At 41.2% G+C, this 20111-nt stretch overlaps 1 protein-coding gene across 4 annotated transcripts in view; it reads right to left on the reverse strand.

The window, feature by feature from the left end:
* Positions 1 to 20111, reverse strand: part of TPD52 (tumor protein D52) — a 109396-nt gene that overhangs the window by 86216 nt on the left and 3069 nt on the right. The gene's annotated exons all lie outside the window — the stretch shown is intronic.

The raw sequence follows: 20111 nt of genomic DNA on the forward strand, positions 1-20111 counted from the left end.
TCAGCACATATTTTGTCATCATTGATCGGGTGTTTTCACATCCCAAAGAAGAGAAGCACAAAAGTAGGTAAGAGACGTTCAGGTATCCTTACCATAGAAAGGGTTCCTTGGCTTTAAAAGGAGATGTTCCCAAGAAGCTCCAAGATATGATAGCAGCTTTGTCTAAGTACAGCTTGTAGGCAGAGTGACCAACGTCAGATTTTGATGGCAAGGGACCTTTGAGCACACATGCAGCTGTCACCTGAAAAGTCTGAGCACATTTTTGTGGGAAAGCAGTCTGCATGCTATAGAAGCAGCAGGACTATCAGGGAGCCGCTGAAATGCAAGAACCCCTTCCTCTTCTTTTTATCTAGAACCTAGCTCAATGCCTGGCACACAGCATTTTTTGTGAGTGCTCCAAGAGTGGGAATGGGTGACTGTAAGAATCCTAAGAATTTTTCTCCTTCCGGAAAACTGCACATTACAGGACCACCCCCATGTCCAGTGATCACTATTGAGAGCACATTACCAGCATGACAAACTAGGAAAACGTAATATAGAACCACATTTTTTTACTCAAGGAATGGCAGGTTCCTCTACATACTAGGACAACTCCAGACTAAATCAACATTTTCACTTGCCTGAGGCAGAGGAGGAAAAAAAAAAAAAAATGTTTTCTTGAAACTGAACTTAAAAGTAATGTCCTTCACCCTGAGATAATGTTCTTCCTGATTTGGGAAGGTGTAGAGGGGTGTTAAAAACCTCACACTTATGGGGCACCTGGATGGCTCAGTGGGTTGGGTGTCCAACTCCTGATTTAGGGTCAGGTCATGACCTCACAATTTGTGAGATCGAGCCCTGCATCAGGCTCTGCTAGGGATTCTCTCTCCCTCTCTCTCTGCCCCTCCCCTGCTTATGCTCTCTCTCTCTCTCTCTCTCAAAATGGGTAAATAAACATTTAAAAAGAAATCCCACACTTATAAAAGATGGTGGCTTTATGTTGGTTGATTTTAATGACTTGGCAAAACAAGGAATTAGCAACCCAGCTCCCCACCCCTAATTTCACCCATCCACGAAGTCAAACATATTAGCAGTGGTAGCGCTGGGCTGTAACTCCCACTGACCCAGCCACAACTTACCTAGGACTGCAGCCCCACCTAGTACGTGCCAGACTCACCGAACACATGTCACCGCCAAGGGCAGAACAGAAAAAGAGGCATAACTGGTTTCGAAGGTGGAGGACACAAGAAAGGCTACATCTGGCTATCAATACATAGTCTAACATGAAGGAAGAACATCCAGATTGGAGAAGTCTAACAATGACTTCACATAAAAAGATACATTTGGACCTATACCCACTAGAAATTTGCTGTAAGTGAGCCATGGTTACTGAAGGCAATTCTTATCCATCAAGTGTACTGAGAACGGAAAAAACAGTGGACTATCAGTTTTAGGAAGTCTACAAAAAATGAAAAAAGACTGGCCAGCAGCCCAAAGCCCCTTTCAGGCTGAACTTCCAATCAGCACATTTTTATAATTTTCCTAGCAACTGGTTTAGCCCCAGCTTAGAAAGATAATAAAACAAATTACCCAGAACTAGGTGTTAATGCAGTGAGTATTATAAAGAGTCAGGGTGACATTACCAATTAGAACAAAAATAAAATAAAATATACTCAGCAATTTCACTTCTCCATGTTACCCTAGGCAAACATGCTTGCATAAAGGAGGAATAAACAAAGATGTTTGGTGCGGCATTTATTTATGATAGTTTAAAAAAATACTCTAAAGAATCAAAACACCCATTAATAGAAGTTAAATTAAGGCATATTTATTATACTCTGGGACACTATGCAGCAGTTAAAAAGAAGGATATCTGGGCACCTGGGTGGTTCAGTCAGTGAGGTGTCTGACTTCACCTCAGGTCATGATATCATGGTTCGTGGGTTTGAGCCCCGCGCTGGGCTCTATGCTGTCAGCACAAAGCCTGCTTCAGATCCCGTTCCCTCTCTCTGTCCCTCCCCCGTGCCTGTTCTCTCTCAAAAATAAACATTACAAAATAAATAAAACAAAGTAAATAAAATAAATTTTAATATAAAAATAGAGAAAAATTAAAAATTAAAGAAAAATTAAATTAAAAAAATTTTTTTTAAATAAACAGAATGAAGTTATCACTATGTGGTAGCACAGCAAACTCTCCACAACACAGAGCTGAGGAAAACTATAGAAGCACATACAGTGTGATAGTATTTGCCTTTTTTTTTTAAATTTTTTTTTCCAACGTTTTTTATTTATTTTTGGGACAGAGAGAGACAGAGCATGAACGGGGGAGGGGCAGAGAGAGAGGGAGACACAGAATCGGAAACAGGCTCCAGTCTCCGAGCCATCCGCCCAGAGCCTGACGCAGGGCTCGAACTCACGGACCGCGAGATCGTGACCTGGCTGAAGTCGGACGCTTAACCGACTGCGCCACCCAGGCGCCCCTTTTTCTTTTTTCAACGTTTTTTATTTATTTTTGGGACAGAGAGAGACAGAGCATGAACGGGGGAGGGTCAGAGAGAGAGGGAGGTATTTGCCTTTTTAAAAGGCACACATATGCAAAAATCAGTGCTACAACTGTTGCCAACCTGTGGTCCCTGAACTAGCAGCGTTGACGTCACCTGGGAACTTGCTAAAAATGCAAATTCGCAGGCCCCATCCTGGGCCCACTGAATCAGCAATCTGAGTCTAGCAGGATGTGTCTGAACAAGCCCTCAGATGCCAAACAAAAAGCTTGAGAACTCCTAGTCTCCACAGGTCTATACACAGGTTCCTGAGAAAAGAGCAGGCCTCTCACCAACTGAGGTCCAAGCAAGTACCTTTATCTATAGTTTTTTGCCCCCCACCTTACCGTTTTTTTTTTTTTGTTGTTTAACAAGGAGAGTGTATTCATGCATTGCTCCCATAAATTAAAAGTAACTTCTGTTTTAGGTACTACCGGTGCCACGAGGGGATTGGAGAAATGGTTAACCATGCAATCATGGTGGAGGGAAACCTGATGGAATAGGAGGACGGAGGTTCCCCATGAGCTACTGAAATGCCGGAGGTCACAACAATCATGAAAAACGGGCCAAGTAGGAATTTGAACCCTCAACAGAGTTCAGCTGATCTCACCAGTGTCTCCCACAGCATGTGCATGACAGTCTACTCTAGGAGGAAGCACAGCGAGCTACCCGTGAATATGAAAAGAATAAGGCAGACGCCATTTTGGAAAAGCCAAAATTTTACAAAGTCTTCTGTTGTCCTGTTTTGTTGATTCCTTAGCACTACACGCTGTCATGGCCAGTGATGCCCCCAGCCCCCACCGGGGGCCTCCCCTCTCCTCCGTCTGAAGATAAGGGGCCAGCTTCGTCTTTACATTTGCTGTGGCTGTTTCCCTGGCCAGCAGGGAAAACGCAACAAGAAAGAGGGCTTTGAAATTAAATAACAAATGTTAGGGAGAAAACCTAGCCACCATCTTTCTAAGCCTTGACATCCCCCTTCCAGGTTGTAGGGCCTGGAAATGCATACACTCACACGCACCCAGGCACACAAACACACACACACCCCTGTACTTAATTTCTTATTAACTTCACAGAAGTACAATCCACCGTTACTGTCAATATTTAGGAAGATAAACACACAGGTGTAGTCTGGAATCCGCATTAAAATAAGGTTATGGAGCGGGGGCCTGGGTGGCTCAGTCGGTTGAGCGTCCGACTTCAGCTCAGGTCATGATCTCATGGTTTGTGGGTTCAAGCCCCACATCGGGCTTTGTGCTGACAACTCAAAGCCTGGAGCCTGCCTTGGATTCTGTGTCTCCCTCTCTCTCTGCTCCTCCCCAGATCATGCTCTGTCTCTCGCTCCTTCAAAAATAAATAAATATTAAAAATTTTAAAAATAAAATAAATATAATAAGGTTATGGAAACCTGTAATATAAAAAGAGGATTAGCCATAATTATCAGCTGAGAGATGGCAATAAGAGATAACCTTCTAATCTCCCTATTATTGCTACAAGTCATGTTCCCAACTAGGAACAAAAATAACTGGTATTTTATAAGGAATTATGAATTTTCCACTTCTAAATTTTTTAAGCAAGAATATCGCTGATTTGGTTACCAAAAATGCACAGTATCACCCTTGATACACACATACCCTACGACAGCTTAAAAAGCCAACATCTAAAACAGCCCAGATATTACCTTAACTTGGTGATAAAAGATCAGGTTGAAGCTTCACTGCCTATAACAAGTACTCTTCAAGTTTCGCTGAAGAGAAAAAGTGGAACGAGAGCACATTCTCACTCCTGGACTTTGGAAACATCAGTTCCTTCGGTTTCAAGCTTTATTCTCTCGGATATTGTGAGGTCATCACACCCACTTGTTCTCTGACACAAGCCCATGCTCAAAAGGACTGCAGACCTACAAAGAAACAGCTCTGTGCCATTCAATTATCTGGGCCATGCTTCTCCATGGTACAGAGAAAAGTAATCTCTTTTTAACCTTAAAACAGGCACAGTTTTCCTTCTCATCTCCCACCATTCAGCCAATTTTTGTCTTCCTTTAACAAGGCCAGATTTTTAGCTATACCCATTTAAGAAGCTTGGGTTCTTTAGAGAAAATGAAGCAAAAAGTTATAGCCTCATATAATAGAAACATCCAATTAAAAAAAATTTTTTTTAATGTTTATTTATTTCTGAGCGAGAGACAGAGTGAGAGCTGGGGAGGGGCAGAGAGAGAGGGAGACACAGAATCCGAAGCAGGCTCCATGCTCTGAGCTGTCGGCACAGAGCCTGATGCGGGGCTTGAACCCACAAACTGTGAGATCATGACCGGAGCTGTCAGACATTTAACCGACTGAGCCACCCAGGTACCCCGAAACATCCAATTTTTTAAAAAAGGAAAGATTTAACACTACCTCAAGAGTCATAAAGAAAACTAAGTTTACCTCTAAAGAGAACAGACTTAAAACTTGAGGGAAAAAACAAAACAACACAGCACAAGGTATAAGATATATTAAGAGATCGTTTTGTATTATGTCCACTGTAATAGATCTCTTCCTAAATGAGTTAGGAAGCAAGTTAAGTTAAAAGCAAGGCAGAAGACAATTGCCTTTATGTCAATGTTTGTCAGAGAAGGCCTAAGCATCTCCTGATCAGCAGCTTTCAATAAACACAAGAGCCCTACACCTCTGTTACTTCGATAACAGAATGCTGTGTCCCTGGGAAGCCTCTACCTTCCTGGGGCACCTTCTAGAACAGACATTTCTGAATGCTCAGGAATCTGCCTCTACCTGCCCCCCATGGCCGCCCACCTCAGGACCAGGTCAATCCTGAACATCTTTTTCCTTCCCCTCTCCTCCGTCTGAAGATGAGGGGCCAGCTTCATCGTCGGGAAGGCCGGAGGAGCAGGTCAGCCTGCAACAGTGACTAACAGAGTCACATGGGCGGAAGTGAAGTCCACCTGGGCCAGCGTGAGGCGACCTCAAGTATCTGCAGCACGGAGTTGAGGCACAAAACGCTGCTGTGGGAACACCCTTCCTTAACGCCCACCCCCACCAACTAGATTTCATATCCAAAACTGTGACTGGCAAACCCAGCTTTAAAGAAGATCTCTTCTGTGAAAGAAGTCGGGCACAAGCAGGTCTCGGGTTCCCTTTGAACAGAGGAAACTTGATATCCTGAAGGCCTGCCAAAGAAAGCAGCCTGTGTTTCAAGTACATGCTTGTGATTAAGAACCTGAATAGTGACTGGACAGGGTGTGTGCAGGGGAGAGGGAGGAGGGCCAGCGGACAAATTTCAGCGAATACAGGAAATGCGGTCTGTACTTTGGTTTCTACTTTCATTAAAATGTGTTTATGCTTCCCTGGGTATATCTGTCCCTTAATTAACAGGTATATTCAAAGAAAGGACGCTGCTGAGACACAAACAAATGTGGGAGAAGGGTGCTTAAAATTACATAGGTCTCCAGTCCCTTTTATTTAAAAGAAATGTCTTAGGGGTGCCTGGGTGGTTCAAGCTGGTTAAGTGCCCGGCTGTTGATTTTGGCTCAGGTCATGATTCCAGGCTCAAGGAATCAAGCCCAGCGTGGGACTCTGCACTGAGCATGGAGACCTGCTTGGGCTTCTCTCTCCCTCTGCCCCTCCTGCACCCACTCTTGCGCTGCCCCCCTCTCCAAAATAAAAAAATGAAAAACAAAGTAAAATAATGTTTTATTGGTTTGCTTTTATACATTTTTGCCCACTAAGATTATGTTTAATGTATGGGAAAAAAATGATAAAGAATTACTGCAAAGCACAGAAAAATGCTAAACGCAGTAAGTACAGCTGTTTTAATCTTGAGATGCCAGGTAATGGAAGGAAGTTAATGATGGTCACAGTTGCTTCCCAAAAAGCCCCAGGGGGGCTGCGCACTGGCTTCTGCTGGAATAAGCAGAGGTGTACTTTTCAGGAGGAACGATTCCTCAAAAGGTGCTAAAGCTCCCTGAAGCAAGCCAGATGGGGGTGAGCCGGATCCTTCCTTGTCAGCACCTCCACATCTCAGCAGGCCTCCCCCCAACACAGCAATCTCAAGACTGTACCTGCAGACCCAAGGACTCTGCTCGACTGGCATCCAAACATTTCATTCATCCACAGTTAACACAGAGATTCACAAGCAAAATTCCTCACATTGGAGACCTGGCATAATTAACCAAATCTGCTCCATTTTGGCAAATTTATACCTGGAACAAATCCATTTAAAATAAAGTCTCGAAAGGGGCACCTGGGTGGCTCAGTCAGTTAAGCGTCGACTTCGGCCCAGGTCATGATCTCGTGGTTTGTGGGTTTGAGCCCCGCGTCGGGCTCTGTGCTGACAGCTGGGAGCCTGGAGCCTGCTTCAGATTCTGTGTCTCCTTCTCTCTCTGCCCCTCCCCTACTTGTGCTCTGTCTCTCTCTATCAAAAATAAATGTAAAAAGAATTTTTTTTTTAAAGTAAAGTCTCAAGGGTCTCCTGGGTGGCTCAGTCGGTTAAGTGTCCAACTCTTTATTTCAGCTCAAGTCATGATTTCATGGTTCGTGGGTTTGAGCCCTGTGTCGGGCTCCTTGCTGACAGTGCAAGGCCTGCTTGGGATTCTCTCTCCACCCCTCCCCTGCTTGATCTCTATCTTTCTCTCTCTCAAAATAAATAAACATAAAATAAAATAAGGTCTGTCTACATGATTGAGAGGGGATAAAATATTATAAACTATATGATATTGAGTAGTTTTTTCAGCCCCCTATACTTCACACTCCCTCATCAGTAAGATGGAAAAGGAAGAGTCCACCTGAGCAGAGCTGAAGTGAGGCTCAAATAAGGCATTTGCTGCCCTGAACTGCTTGGCAGGAGCCAGGACCAAGGGTGCACTGAATAGACTGTGAGCATCATTGCCAAATAAAATTCCTCCTTCCCACATGGTACTGGTTGAAAAGAACTAAGAATTTCAAATCTTCCAAAGCTGAAAGGCCAAAACCATCCCCATCTCACCTTCTGGATCCTTCCAGTCACCTTTCCAACCTCTAAAGAAAAGATGCACAGTGGCAGGATGCACTGTGAAGGGCCCATTGACATTTTTCTTCTGTTCAGCACAGAACATACAGATGTGAGGTAGTGGTATTAATGGGAAAATAATCATATGTTAAAAATTCCCCAAAACTGCAGTTTATTGGCAAAAGCAAAAGGGTGACTGGGAGATGAGGCTCCCTGGTCAGGAGAAGCAAGAGAGTCAGGGAGCCTGGGGGCTCCCATTGTGCTCTGGGGGCAAATGTGGGAGAAAACGCCCGGAGGCCGCATGGAAGGGCCCAGGCACCCACAGCCTCTTCCTCAGCTCAGGGAGCTAGAGCACTTGCTGGTGGTGACCATGTCCAGAGTTCAAGGTAGAAGTGACAATATGACAATCGTCCGTACTCTGGGACGGCATGGGTTTAGAACTGCAATTGACTAACCACGTCCCTCAATTCCTTTGAGAAAGAAAAATCAAAAGTTCCTCTTCATCTTCTAGTACATCTTAAAAATTACTACTTTGCCCAGTGTTTCTACTTTGGCCAGAATTCACACAGAGACCTAAAGTCTATTAGTTTTAAAAATGTATGGGCTTTCAAAATTCCCAATTAATAACCTGAAATATTTTTCCTAAGCTTTGAATCATTACGCACACACCAAAAAACGAGAAAGAGAGATGTAAATTAACTTTGCAAAAGCAGTGAAATTAATTAATAATAAATGAACAAGCTAGGAAATCTGTTTTTCAGGGTTTTTTTTTTATTCCCATTGAAAAAAGTTAATACTAATAGGAAACATAAAATATATTGAATTAATCCATGAAATCCCTTAAGTAAAGGCAAAATAAAAAGAACAAGAACAACAAAACTCTTAGGTTTCATTTTGTGACCCAAAATGGGGAAAGATAAAAAAGAAAAAGGAGAAAATGGAAATTTGGTGGAGAAAAAGATCAGGAAAAGAGAGAAAAGCTAAGGGAAGGAGGAAGGAACAGCAAAGCTGGACGAAAAACACCCAAAAAACCACAGCACACAAAGAAGGAACGGAAGGGAGCAGACAGATGGATGTGTGTGGTTTGTTTTTTGGGTTTTGGGGTTTTTTTTTTTTTAGCTTTACACATCACTTGCATTTCAGGGAATTATCAAAGTTAAGTAGTGCACTTTGAAAAGTTGGTTGTTTCATCAGAGCTCACTGCTTTGAAACTTAACAGCTACAGTTGCCATTATAAATAGAATAATCAGAGTAGGAAAACATCATCAGACCAGCTGCAGTGACCACAGCCCCAGCTAGAAGCAAGCCAGCAACACTCGCAGGACTGGAGTCCCTTCTGGAGGTTAAAAAGAAATCTGAAAACAAATTATAATTCTGGGAAAAATAAAAGTCCCTAAACCAAGAGAAATCTGTCATGTTACCTTTGTTATTAGTCAAAATTTTCATTTAATCCCTGAAGCCATGAGCGATCCATTTAAAAACCACCATAGAACAGACTGCAAGGTATGTTTTCCCTTCCAACAATGACCCAAGGAAAACAGCTGACGGACTCCACTTTGGAACCTGCCGCTCTGGAATGAAAATCCTTTCTAAAGAGAACTGAGTGAGAATATTTGACAAATCCAGACACACTGCATAAATGACTCCCATAGCCATGACATTCCATGATGAGAGTGAGCACTCACAACTTCAGATTTGCCCTGAGAAACCACCACTTAAAAAAAAAAAAAAAAAATCACAGCTTCACTATGATTTGGCTCAAATGTCACCTCTAGGCAAAATTGCTTCTCTGGCTCTTGTACCACCCAGAGAATGTATAATACTGCACTTTCGTTCTACAAATACTTTATAAGCGCTTATTCTCTGCAAGGCTCTTACCATTAAGGTGAATTATTGCTCATAGACTTGAGCTCCTTGAAGGTCAAACTCTAGGATATGACTATTAAAATACACTTTGCATTAAAAGCATCTTAACTAAAACCAGTGACATATATAGTAATAGCAAAGCCAGTTGTTCTCCCCTGCCTCTGGTTTCTTCTCTCATTTTATGAATATGCACGCGGCCAAATTACCACCCTCTCTGCATTCAAAAACAAAAACCAACACTCTATACAGGCAAGCAAATCCAACCTCACCCCCACCCACAGAACCTAAATCTCTCTGCATTACCCACGACTGGGACTCCTCACCAGTCAGGATCCACTTTTTCTGCTCAATCCACTTGGCCTCTCCACAGCCTTTGAAAGTTGAACTCCCTGTGTCTTAACCTGCACTTCCCCTCCCTGCCCTGAAATGTTCATATTCAAGTTCTATTCTCTTTTTACTCCACTTTTCCTCCTGGGCCATCTCAGCAACGTAATAGCTTCAAACATCACATGTCTCCCAAACTTTGAAATCCTGCTCAGCTCCTTCTCTCGGAAATCCATATTTCATTCCTGAACCTATCCACATAAACGTCCCATGAGACCTGGGTAGTAGTTTAAAACATGTGCACACAGTCACTGACACTCTTCCCACCAAAAGTGGAGCCTCATCTCCCTCTGCTTGAATATGAGCTGGACTTTGCGGCACATTTCTAACAGAATGAGGAGGAAGTAACACCTCAGGCTATCATAAAAAGCCACCAAGTTTCTATCTGACTGTCTCTTAGGAGTCACACCTTGGGGGGACCCCAGAGAACACATCAGAAGTCTGGGCATCCTGAGGCTGCCTGCTGTTGGGTCAACAGCACAGGCTCCAGCAAAAAACAATACCCAACACAGGCAAGGAAATCACCATCATCAAACAGACCCATGCTGGGGTTTCTTCTGAAGACCATGCAGGTAGAAACAGGTGCCGATGAGCCCCAGCTGCTTGGGTCTTCCAGTACACCTGCCCTCAGGAAGTGAGTAATAAGCCTTTGTATGTACGTATGATCCCCGCCTCATACTTCAAGTCACCCCAGTTGAAGCTGAGCAGAGACACGCTGTCCTGGCTAAGCCCTGCCCAAATGACAGATCTGTGACCATAATCAATGCTGTTATTTCAAACCACTAGGTTTTAACACGGTTTGTTATGCAGCTTTGGACAACTGGAATGACCTCAAATGCGACATGGCCCAAACGAAGTTCATTATCTTCCTCCCTGCATCTGCTCTTCTTTCTATGCTTTCTATCCCGGTTCCTTTTCCACACAATCTGAAAGCCCTCCTCCACTCTTCTCTACCCTCAGAGCCCCTCTACCTCAGACATCTTACACACCATAACCCAGAGGTCTCTCAGGAATCCAGCACCCCCACTTCTGGTTTGAAAATTAATAAAGGGAAACCTCACTAAAATAGAGCTGTTAGGCAGCTAGAGTTAGGCACAGGGAGGTCTCTTGCCCTACCACTCATAGTCAATTGCAGACCCAGCAGGAAGAGATAGGACGCTGCACACAGTACTACTTTACTATCCTAGTCGGAGGAAGACTTCCTCCTGTCCCAACAGGAGGAGGAACCGATGACAGAAAGTCACAGCTGGGCCAATGAAAAGCCACTACACTTAGAACTCCCAGCTTACTCCAGTGGATTTTTGTTTATGACAGTTTTCCCAACTTCCCAGTTTCTTCTATAAGAGAATATTCCTCTTCTTTGTTCAATGGACTTACCTATGCTTTTGCTATAGTTGGCCTGTCCTGAATTACAATTCTCTGTTTTTCCCAAATAAACCCATATTTTGCTAATAAAATAACCGGCAGTTTTATTTCTTAAGGTTAACCCTGGCTAGGAATACAGTGACAGTGACAGCCCTTACCTGGTTTGCTAGCACCTTCTACTCAACTGCCAAAATAATATTTTAAAACTAAACTCCCACACACCTACCACCTGCTTATCACGTAGAGCATACAGTCTGATTCCTGATCCTAGTACAGAAGACTGCTCACATCCCCCCAATGACTACCTGAGACTCTGGCCCCAGGGGAAATTCTGAGGATTCACAAACACCTTTTCGCCCTTTCATGCCACTGCACCTTTGCACATGCTGACTCTCCTCCGTAAAATTCCCTTCCTCTCCCTTCTTTCTCTCAACACTTACAAAGAGTCCTACGTAGTCTTCCAGTCCAAGTTCAAAGGTCATCTACTTTGAGAATCTTTTCTAATGACCCAGCCAGAATAGCTCACTTCCTCCTGCATCAGTTATGCAAGCCCTTACAACACCCACTTCGCTACCGCGATCCAGTTCTGTCTGTTTCTCCAGGGTGGCCTGCGAGCCTGAGGGAGGCATCATGTCCTGTTTGCCTTCAAATAAATGTTTAATTTGAACTGGAAACCACTAAGTTAGTATTTCACAGAAATATCTAATATTCTGTTTCAGAATCAATACTGTCGAGCACCAGAGCTAGTCACAGAATTTAACTTAATTTTCTCAACTATTTGGAGTATTATCAGCCTCCAAGAGGTTTAGTGACCTATCTGGTGTCTCATAACCACAAAATGATGAAGCCAAATTTTGAACCCAGGTAAAACTTCAAGTCCAGGGGTACCTGGGCAGCTCAGCCGGTTGAGCATCCAACTTCAGCTCAGGTCGTGATCTCATGGTTCATGGGTTCGGGCACTACATCAGGCTTTGTGCTAATGGCATGGAGCCTGCTTTGGATTCTCTGTCTCCCTCTCTGTCTCTCTGTTCCTCCCTCCCTTGCATTCTCTCTCTCTCTCTCTCTCAACAATAAAAAACAGAAAAACAGAAAAGTCAAAACTTCAAGTCCAGCACTCTCTGCCCTAAACATTTATAATCAGTTCTGATGTACAAGGACAGACACACAGCCATATTCTGGCACAGATACACCCCTTAGTGCCCCACTCCCACGGCTGCCACCACGGCACCCTGCTCCTCCAAACAACACCTTTGAAAGGAAAAAAGGAGACTGCACATAACTTTCAGGTAGCGTAATATGTTGTGTAAGGACGCGTATTCTATAGCCAAATTAAATCCCAGATTTAAAACCCAGCTCTGTCCGTATCAAGCTAGGTGCCCCTAGAGAAATTATTCCCTCCACCCCTTCACACCTTGTTTCTTCACTTACAAAGCAGGGATAGTGTGAGCACTGCTCATTGGTTTCTTGTGAAGATATTTAAAAAAGAAACACAAAAAGCATTTAGAACATAACCTGGCATATAAAACACTCAGCAAATGCTGTTGCTGGTTTTAGGCGGAGTAGAAGGAGTATTTGTAAAAGTGACTGAGTAAAACTCTAGCTGGAAAACGTAGGTAATTATAATGCAGGGCTGAAGCTGTGTCTCTGCAGATTCCAATTTTATTTTAATTAGTCAGAAAAAAACATTTCTAGAAAGTACGAAGTATCCCCAGGGCTTTAAACTGGTTAGCAAATGCAACTTAAATTTTTCGTGGGCTCCTGGTGATCCTCTTAGGACCAAGTGTTTGTAGCACTCCCCACATCTAACACAGTATGTATGGGGAAGTCGTGATCATTCAGCTTCTGTTTACTCATATATAAAATGAAAATGATACCAGTCCTATCACCCACCAGCATTAAAAGATTCAAATGAAATAATATGTAGAAAAATTAATAAGAGCTTTGCAAAAGCCAGATGGTGGTATCACCATCATCACCAATATCATTCTGAGTTGTAATAAGGTAATATACTGAAAATGATATATGAGATCAATACCAGAACGATAGGTTGGTCATCCTTTTGCTAACTGCCCCAATGGCCAAAATGTTTGCATTTTTCTCTCTTTCCAGAATTCTCATTCTGGTTAACTAGTGGAATGTACTTTTTACCACTGTCAACATACTTTTGCTCTTCTCAGCTGTATTCAAAGAAAACTTCTAAAGCGTACTGAGACCAGGGCACCTGGGTGGCTCTGTCGGTTAAGCATCCGACTTTGCTCAGGTCATGATCTTGCGGTTGGTGGGTTTGAGCCCCACGTCGGGCTCTGCTGACAGCTCAGAGCCTGGAGCCTGTTTTGGATTCTGTGTCTCCCTCTCTCTCTGCCCCTCCCCTGCTCGTACTCTGTCTCTCTCTCAGAAATCAATAAACATTTAGAAAAATTTATAAAAAAAAATAATAAAATAAAATGTATTGAGACAATCCATGCCTCCTAAGCTCAGGACACATTGGAAGCAAATAACTAACCTTGGTAGAACAGCATAGGAAATGTATCTATGAAAGTATTTACTGAGCATACCTCCAACATGCTTTGGGGAATAAAAATGTAACCATCACTGTCTTTTCCTCTGTCTGTATACGTATTCACACACAGTTAACATAATACTTAAGAAGTAAAGTATCAATTTGGCTTCCACTTACAGATTTTCAGTGATTATGTATAAAGCTATAAGCATATGTGGAGCATATATTCTTGTTTCCCTGCCAAATTTTTTCCCCTAATTTTTAGCCATTCTATCTAATCCCATCTGACTCTACCTATGCTAGAAATCTTTCTAATTAATTATGCACAATAGGACAAACACTTAGGGCATATCTACTACATACACACTTGACTGAGGGTGAGGAACACATATGTAAAAACATTCTTCTGTTCTAGTAACATTTTATTTCTAGCCAACGACAGATCCTAGTGGATTGGATAAACTACTATCTTTATTCCTATAGCCTTACTGATTGCACCAGAAGTTCCTTTTCATACCACAATGCCTCCAACAAAGCTCAGAAAACAATGGGTAAAGTCTGATCTTAGCAGTAAACTCCCAATCCAAAACTTTATCAAGGTCACATTTTATAAAATTTTTTAAACTGACATTTATGTTTGCATAGCTGTAACATGAAATACACCATGCCTATAAGCCGAGGCATGTAAATTAACAGTCCTGCCTAAAACCACTATTTTTAGCACTGACTGATTACAAAAGTGTCTAAAGAGAGAAGACACAAAAACACAGAGAATGAAGAACTGAAAGCTACTCAGAGCCATGTAAATTACTCCAAAAAATGTCACCTAGAAAATATTTGCTCTTAATACTGTATTTTGTTAGTAAAAATGACATTATAAAGGTCCAACATAACCAAAAGGAAAGTAAGAACAGGAAAACTAAATATGTGTCACAAAACGCAAAGGTTTAATATGAGCATGAGAGGGGGAATGATGAGAAGAGCAAGACTCACCAAGATCCCAAGAGTGAAAAGTGAGTAACAATCCCAAGAAGGGAATATAAATGACTAATCAATCTATAGCCTCTCTAGTAAATGGTGAAATTTCCAATGAAAAAGGGTGGCATTTTCCCCCTATAAAGTTCATTATTCTTTTTTTTTTAAGACAATGACATCTGTGCAGCAAAGGAAACAAGTGAAAAGACAACGGAATGGGAGAAAATATTTGCAAACCATTTATCTCATAAGGGTTTAGTATCCACAATATATAAAGAACTCCTACAACTTGACAATAACAAAAACAAATAATCCGATCAAAAAATGGGCAAAGGATTTGAACAGACATTTCTCTAGATAAGACAAGCAGATGGCCAACAAACATATAAATATATATAAAAAAAAAAATGCTCCACATCTCTATCATCAGGGAAGTGCAAATCAAAATCGCAATGAGCTATCACCTCATACCCATTAAGATACCAGTATCAAAAAACAAAACAAAACAAAACAAAAACAGAATAATAAGTGTTGCTGAAGATGCGGAGAAATAACCCTTTCAACCGCCCCTGTCCATTTTTTGCACAGCCCCCCACCCCCAGCCTTCACTCTTCCTTTTAAAATAACTGTTGGTGGGAACGTAAAATGGTTCAGCCACTCAGCCATATGGAGAACAGTATGGAGGTTCTCAAAGAATTAAAATTAGAACTACTATATGAATCAGCAGTTCCATTTCTGGGTGGGACAGCATAGGAAATGTACAAAAAGAATGAAGAATTGCTGTTCAATGGGTACAGGGTTTCAGTCATCAATATGAACAAGTTCTAGAGATCTGTTGTACACCAAGTTACATATCATTAACAGTAATGTGCTATATACTTAAATATGGTTAAGACAGTAGATTTTATGTTTTGTGTTCTTTACCACAATTTAAAAAAAAAAAATGAAAAAAAAAACCAACAATGACAATTATGTTTTCCAGAAAGTGACTTGGCAACAGGAATCCAAAGTCTAAACATATTCACATCTTTGAGTTGTTTCAGGAAATCTATTTTAAAACAATTTCTCTTAAAATATTCTAACAGCTGAAATGGAAAGTAATCCATAGTCCAGCAAAGAAACATCTAAATAACCATCAACTAGTGAAGGGGTATGGTCATCAAAAATTACAGTGTGGAGAAACTTGTTTAAATGATCTGTTAACATTCTCATTATTTAGTAGTATTCAAAACAGAACATAAAACTATGTATGGTATATACAGTTCGACCATAATGAACATATACTGGACATTCAATAAAGAAAAAGATGAAATTCTAATACAGGAAAGAAAAAAGGGGTATGGGAACAGGGAAATCAAGAGGGGGAGGGAGAAAAGCTATACCAACAGGATTTCTGTTGAATTTTCATCTGGACAAATTGATTCCAATGTTCATTTGGAAATTAAATCTGGCAAGAATAGCTAGGAAAAAAAATCTAACAATAAAAAGAAAAATAGAGGGGTGCCTGCTGGTTCAGTCAGTGGAGCATGTGACTCTTGATCAGGGTCATGAGTTCGAGCCCCATGTTGGGCATGGGGGCCTACTTAAAAAAAAAGAAAGAAAAGAAAGAGAGAAAGAAAGAAAGAAAGAAAAGATAAAAGAAAAATAGAATAATCAGGAAAGACCAGTCCTTCCAGATATTTTTGCATAGTATGAAGGTACAATAACTTAGTTTAGTTGCTGGGAATGAACAAAAATGTAAAAAAGAAAAGAATACAGGAATTTAGTATATGACAACAGTATTATTTCACATCAGTAAAGGAAAGATCCATTATTCAGCGACTGGTATAGGGTACCTGAGCAGCCAATGGGGGTATGATGGGGTTAAGATTCATATCTCACACTTTTTGTCAAAATAAGCTTCAGATGGATGAAAGATTTAAATGTAAAAAAAAATACGCCACCTGGGTGGCTCAGTCGGTTAAGCAACAGACAGATTTTGGCTCAGGTCATGATCTCGCAGTTTGTGGGTTTGAGCCCTACATCGGACTCCACATTGACAGTGCAGAGCCCACTTGGGATTCTCTCTCTCCCCCTCTCTCTGCCCCTCTCCCACTCATTTTCTCTCTCTCTCTCTCTCTCTCTCTCTCTCTAAATTAACTTGTAAAAAATGTAAAAAAAATAAAACCATAAAAACAGAAACTCAAAGTAAGGAAGGCATTTCTAGGAATGATTCAAAAGCTATAAGCTAAAAATTAAAACAGCCATCAATTAGTATTTCTCCTTGGGAAAAAATCACTATCAAGTCAAAAGAGTAAAGACAAGGGGCGCCTGGGTGGCTCAGTCGGTTAAGCGTCTGACTTTGGCTCTGGTCATGATCTCACAGCTCGTGAGTTCGAGCCCCAGGTTGGGCTCTGTGCTGACAGCTCAGAGTCTGGAGCCTGCTTCTGCTTCTGTGTCTCCCTCTCTCTCTGCCCCTAACCCACTCACATTCTGTCTCTGTCTCTCTCAAAAATAAATAAACATTTAAAAAAAAATTTTTTTTTAAAAAGAGTAAAGACCAACTAGGAAAAAAATACATTAGCAATTCATATTGTGGACAGAGGGCCGCATTCTGCAAATGGAAGAAACAAAAGACAACACAACAGAAAATTTGGCAACATATAGGATCCGACATTTCACAGAAAAGGAAATCTAAATCTTAAACTTACCAAAAGAAGTACAACCACCTTTGTATTAAGAAAAATATATAATAAAAAAAATAAAAATATATAATAAAACCTATGCCAAGAAACCTCTGTTCCGTGTAAGATCAGCGAAGATGAGAAAGTGCGACAACACCCACGCCGAACGGTGGAGGAAAGCGGATGCCCACATGCCTTCCACCGAGCAGGATTCAGCACCATCCGAACTGAACAGTCACATTCTTCTAAGAATTCTTCCTACAGACAAACTGGCACATTTATCAAATGACTTGCATGCAAATTTATTTGCTGCAGATTTGTTTAATAGCAAAGTATCAGGGAAAACCTAAATGGCCATCGACAGGGAACAAGCCAAATATCACCTATTCCGCCATGGAACATGGCACATCTACAAATAGCTATTAAAAATGAAGGAGCTCTATATAACGTTATGTTGAATAATCTCTAGAACATATACTGTATTTAAGTGGAGGAAGTCAGGTGCTAAAACAATTTGTATGCTACCATTTATATAATATATCCACACACACACACACACACATATATTTAAATATAAGTGTATGTATACCTACATGCATAGAATCTGTCTGGATGGACAGAGAAGAAACTGGTAAAATGGTGGCATTGCTACCCAAGGGAAGTAGCTTGGGAGACAGGAACAAGAGGAAGATTTACATTTTGCAACCTTTTAGTCATTTGAATTTTGATCAAATGCTTTAATTACCTGGTTACACTAGTCACAATTTTGGAGAAGTACATTTTTTAGATATATTGAGTTTTTATAAAAGGAGTTATAAAATGAAATGTTTAGGACCGCCTGGGTGGCTCAGTCGGTTGAGCATCCAACTTCAGCTCAGGTCATGATCTCAAGGTTCGCCGGGCTCTGTGCCGACAGCTCAGAGCCTGGAGCCTGCTTTGGATTCTGTGTCTCCCTCTCCCTCTGTCTCTCCCCTGTTCCTGCTCACTTGCTCTCTCTCTCTCAAAAATAAACATTAAAAAAAATGAACTATTCACAGCTACCTAAGAGTATTTTTAAATTATCATTATTTTTTAAGCTTATTTATTTTGAGAGAGAGAGGGTGCATGCGTGGCAGACGGGCATAGAGTGAGGGAGAGAGAGAGAATCCCAAGTAGACTCCAAACTATCAGTGTGGAGCCTGACACGGGGCTTGAACCCACAAACCATGAAATCATGACCTGAGCCAAAATCAACAGTCAGCCACTTAACTGACTAAGCCACCCAGGTACCACAAATTTAAACGTTTTTTTTTTTTTTAACTTCCACTAAACACTGAGTCATTTGATCCCTTGGATATTTTTCTCATAAACATACATTGCTACGATTATGGTTTCTGTATACCTGGTACCCACCTGGTTCAAATAAAATTTGGGAGAGTCTCAGAAGAGGGATTTTACAACAGTCGACAATTAAAGCAGAAATAATGAGCCCCAAAGGAAACTAAAATAATCTTAGCCTACAACAAAAGGATCAGCAACACATAAATTCAGGGGATTTTGCTGTTCTTTCTGGTTTCGAACTATGAGTATATTTGTTTTTATTGTGTGCATAGACTATTCTGTTTTGAGATCTTGCTAAAAGATCACAACCCCTCCTACCACTCAGCTTTTGCCCTAGAGACCCGGCAGTCTGCTGCATAAAAATAAATGCAGGAAGTGAATTGGAGCTAACAAATCAGCTGATGACATTAGCACCATATGGAAAGCAAGACTGGACCAAAGAAACACAGAACTGGGGGGGTCAAACCCTGAGATTTGTGACCAGACCCTTGATATTGTTACCCATTCATCTACATTTGTTTTAGTTTAAAATCAGTGACGTTCTGGGGCGCCTGGGTGGCTCAGTCGGTTAAGCCTCCGACTTCGGCTCAGGTCATGATCTCCCAGTTCATGAGTTCGGGCCCCAGCACAGCTGTCTGTGCTGACAGCTCAGAGCCTGGAGCCTGCTTCAGATTCTGTCTTCCTCTCTCTCTGCCCCTCTCCTGCTCACGCTCTGTCTCTCTCTGTCTCTCCATAATATATAAATAAATGTTTAAAAAAAAAACTTTTTTAAATAAAAACAAAATACAATAAATGACATTTCACTGTTCTATTATTTCTAAGGCATAATTATAATGCTGAAATTACAGTGACATATCATTGGGTCACTTTTCTTGTAGTGTTCTCCTCTCCCAGGTTTTTGGCCCCAACAACCTTCCCTCACTCCCTGAAACAAAAGTTTTGGGTGGGCTTGTGTGTGTGTGAATTCAAACACAGATAAAATGCACTACTGGCTAGGTCCCTGCCGCTTCAACAGAATAGCGCTAAACTACAGGTTATTACTACCATAAGGGAGTACTCAAGTATAAATATTTATTCAGCACTATAAAAAGTAGTCAGGAGGTTTTTTTACACAATGCATGCTCTAGTTAGCATGCCATGCCGCACTTTCAAAGTGGGAACTACCACACACATTAAATGTGCTAGGCTGGGCTTAATGTGTAAAGAAACTCTTGAGAGACACTATGCAGTTTAAGGTATGTTTCAAATCGATTAATGTGGACTGGGCTCTCAATATAAGCAGAATATTGTGTTCAAAATCTGGGCACAGGAGAAGATGGGGAAAATATTAGAATCTGAGCCAGGTACTGAGGCGTATTAGAATACATCATATAAAACACAAGAAAAACTGTTCTAAAACTTTAAAGTTCTGCTAAATATAAAAAGCAGCAAAGGATAAATTTTGACAACTTCCTATAAGGAAGATCTAAGGAGACATTTTCTTTTTTTTTTTTAATTTTTTTTTCACAGATCTTATTATTATTTTTTTAATGTTTATTT

Source organism: Neofelis nebulosa, chromosome 14, assembly GCF_028018385.1.
Source record: "Neofelis nebulosa isolate mNeoNeb1 chromosome 14, mNeoNeb1.pri, whole genome shotgun sequence".
Taxonomy (NCBI): domain Eukaryota; kingdom Metazoa; phylum Chordata; class Mammalia; order Carnivora; family Felidae; genus Neofelis; species Neofelis nebulosa.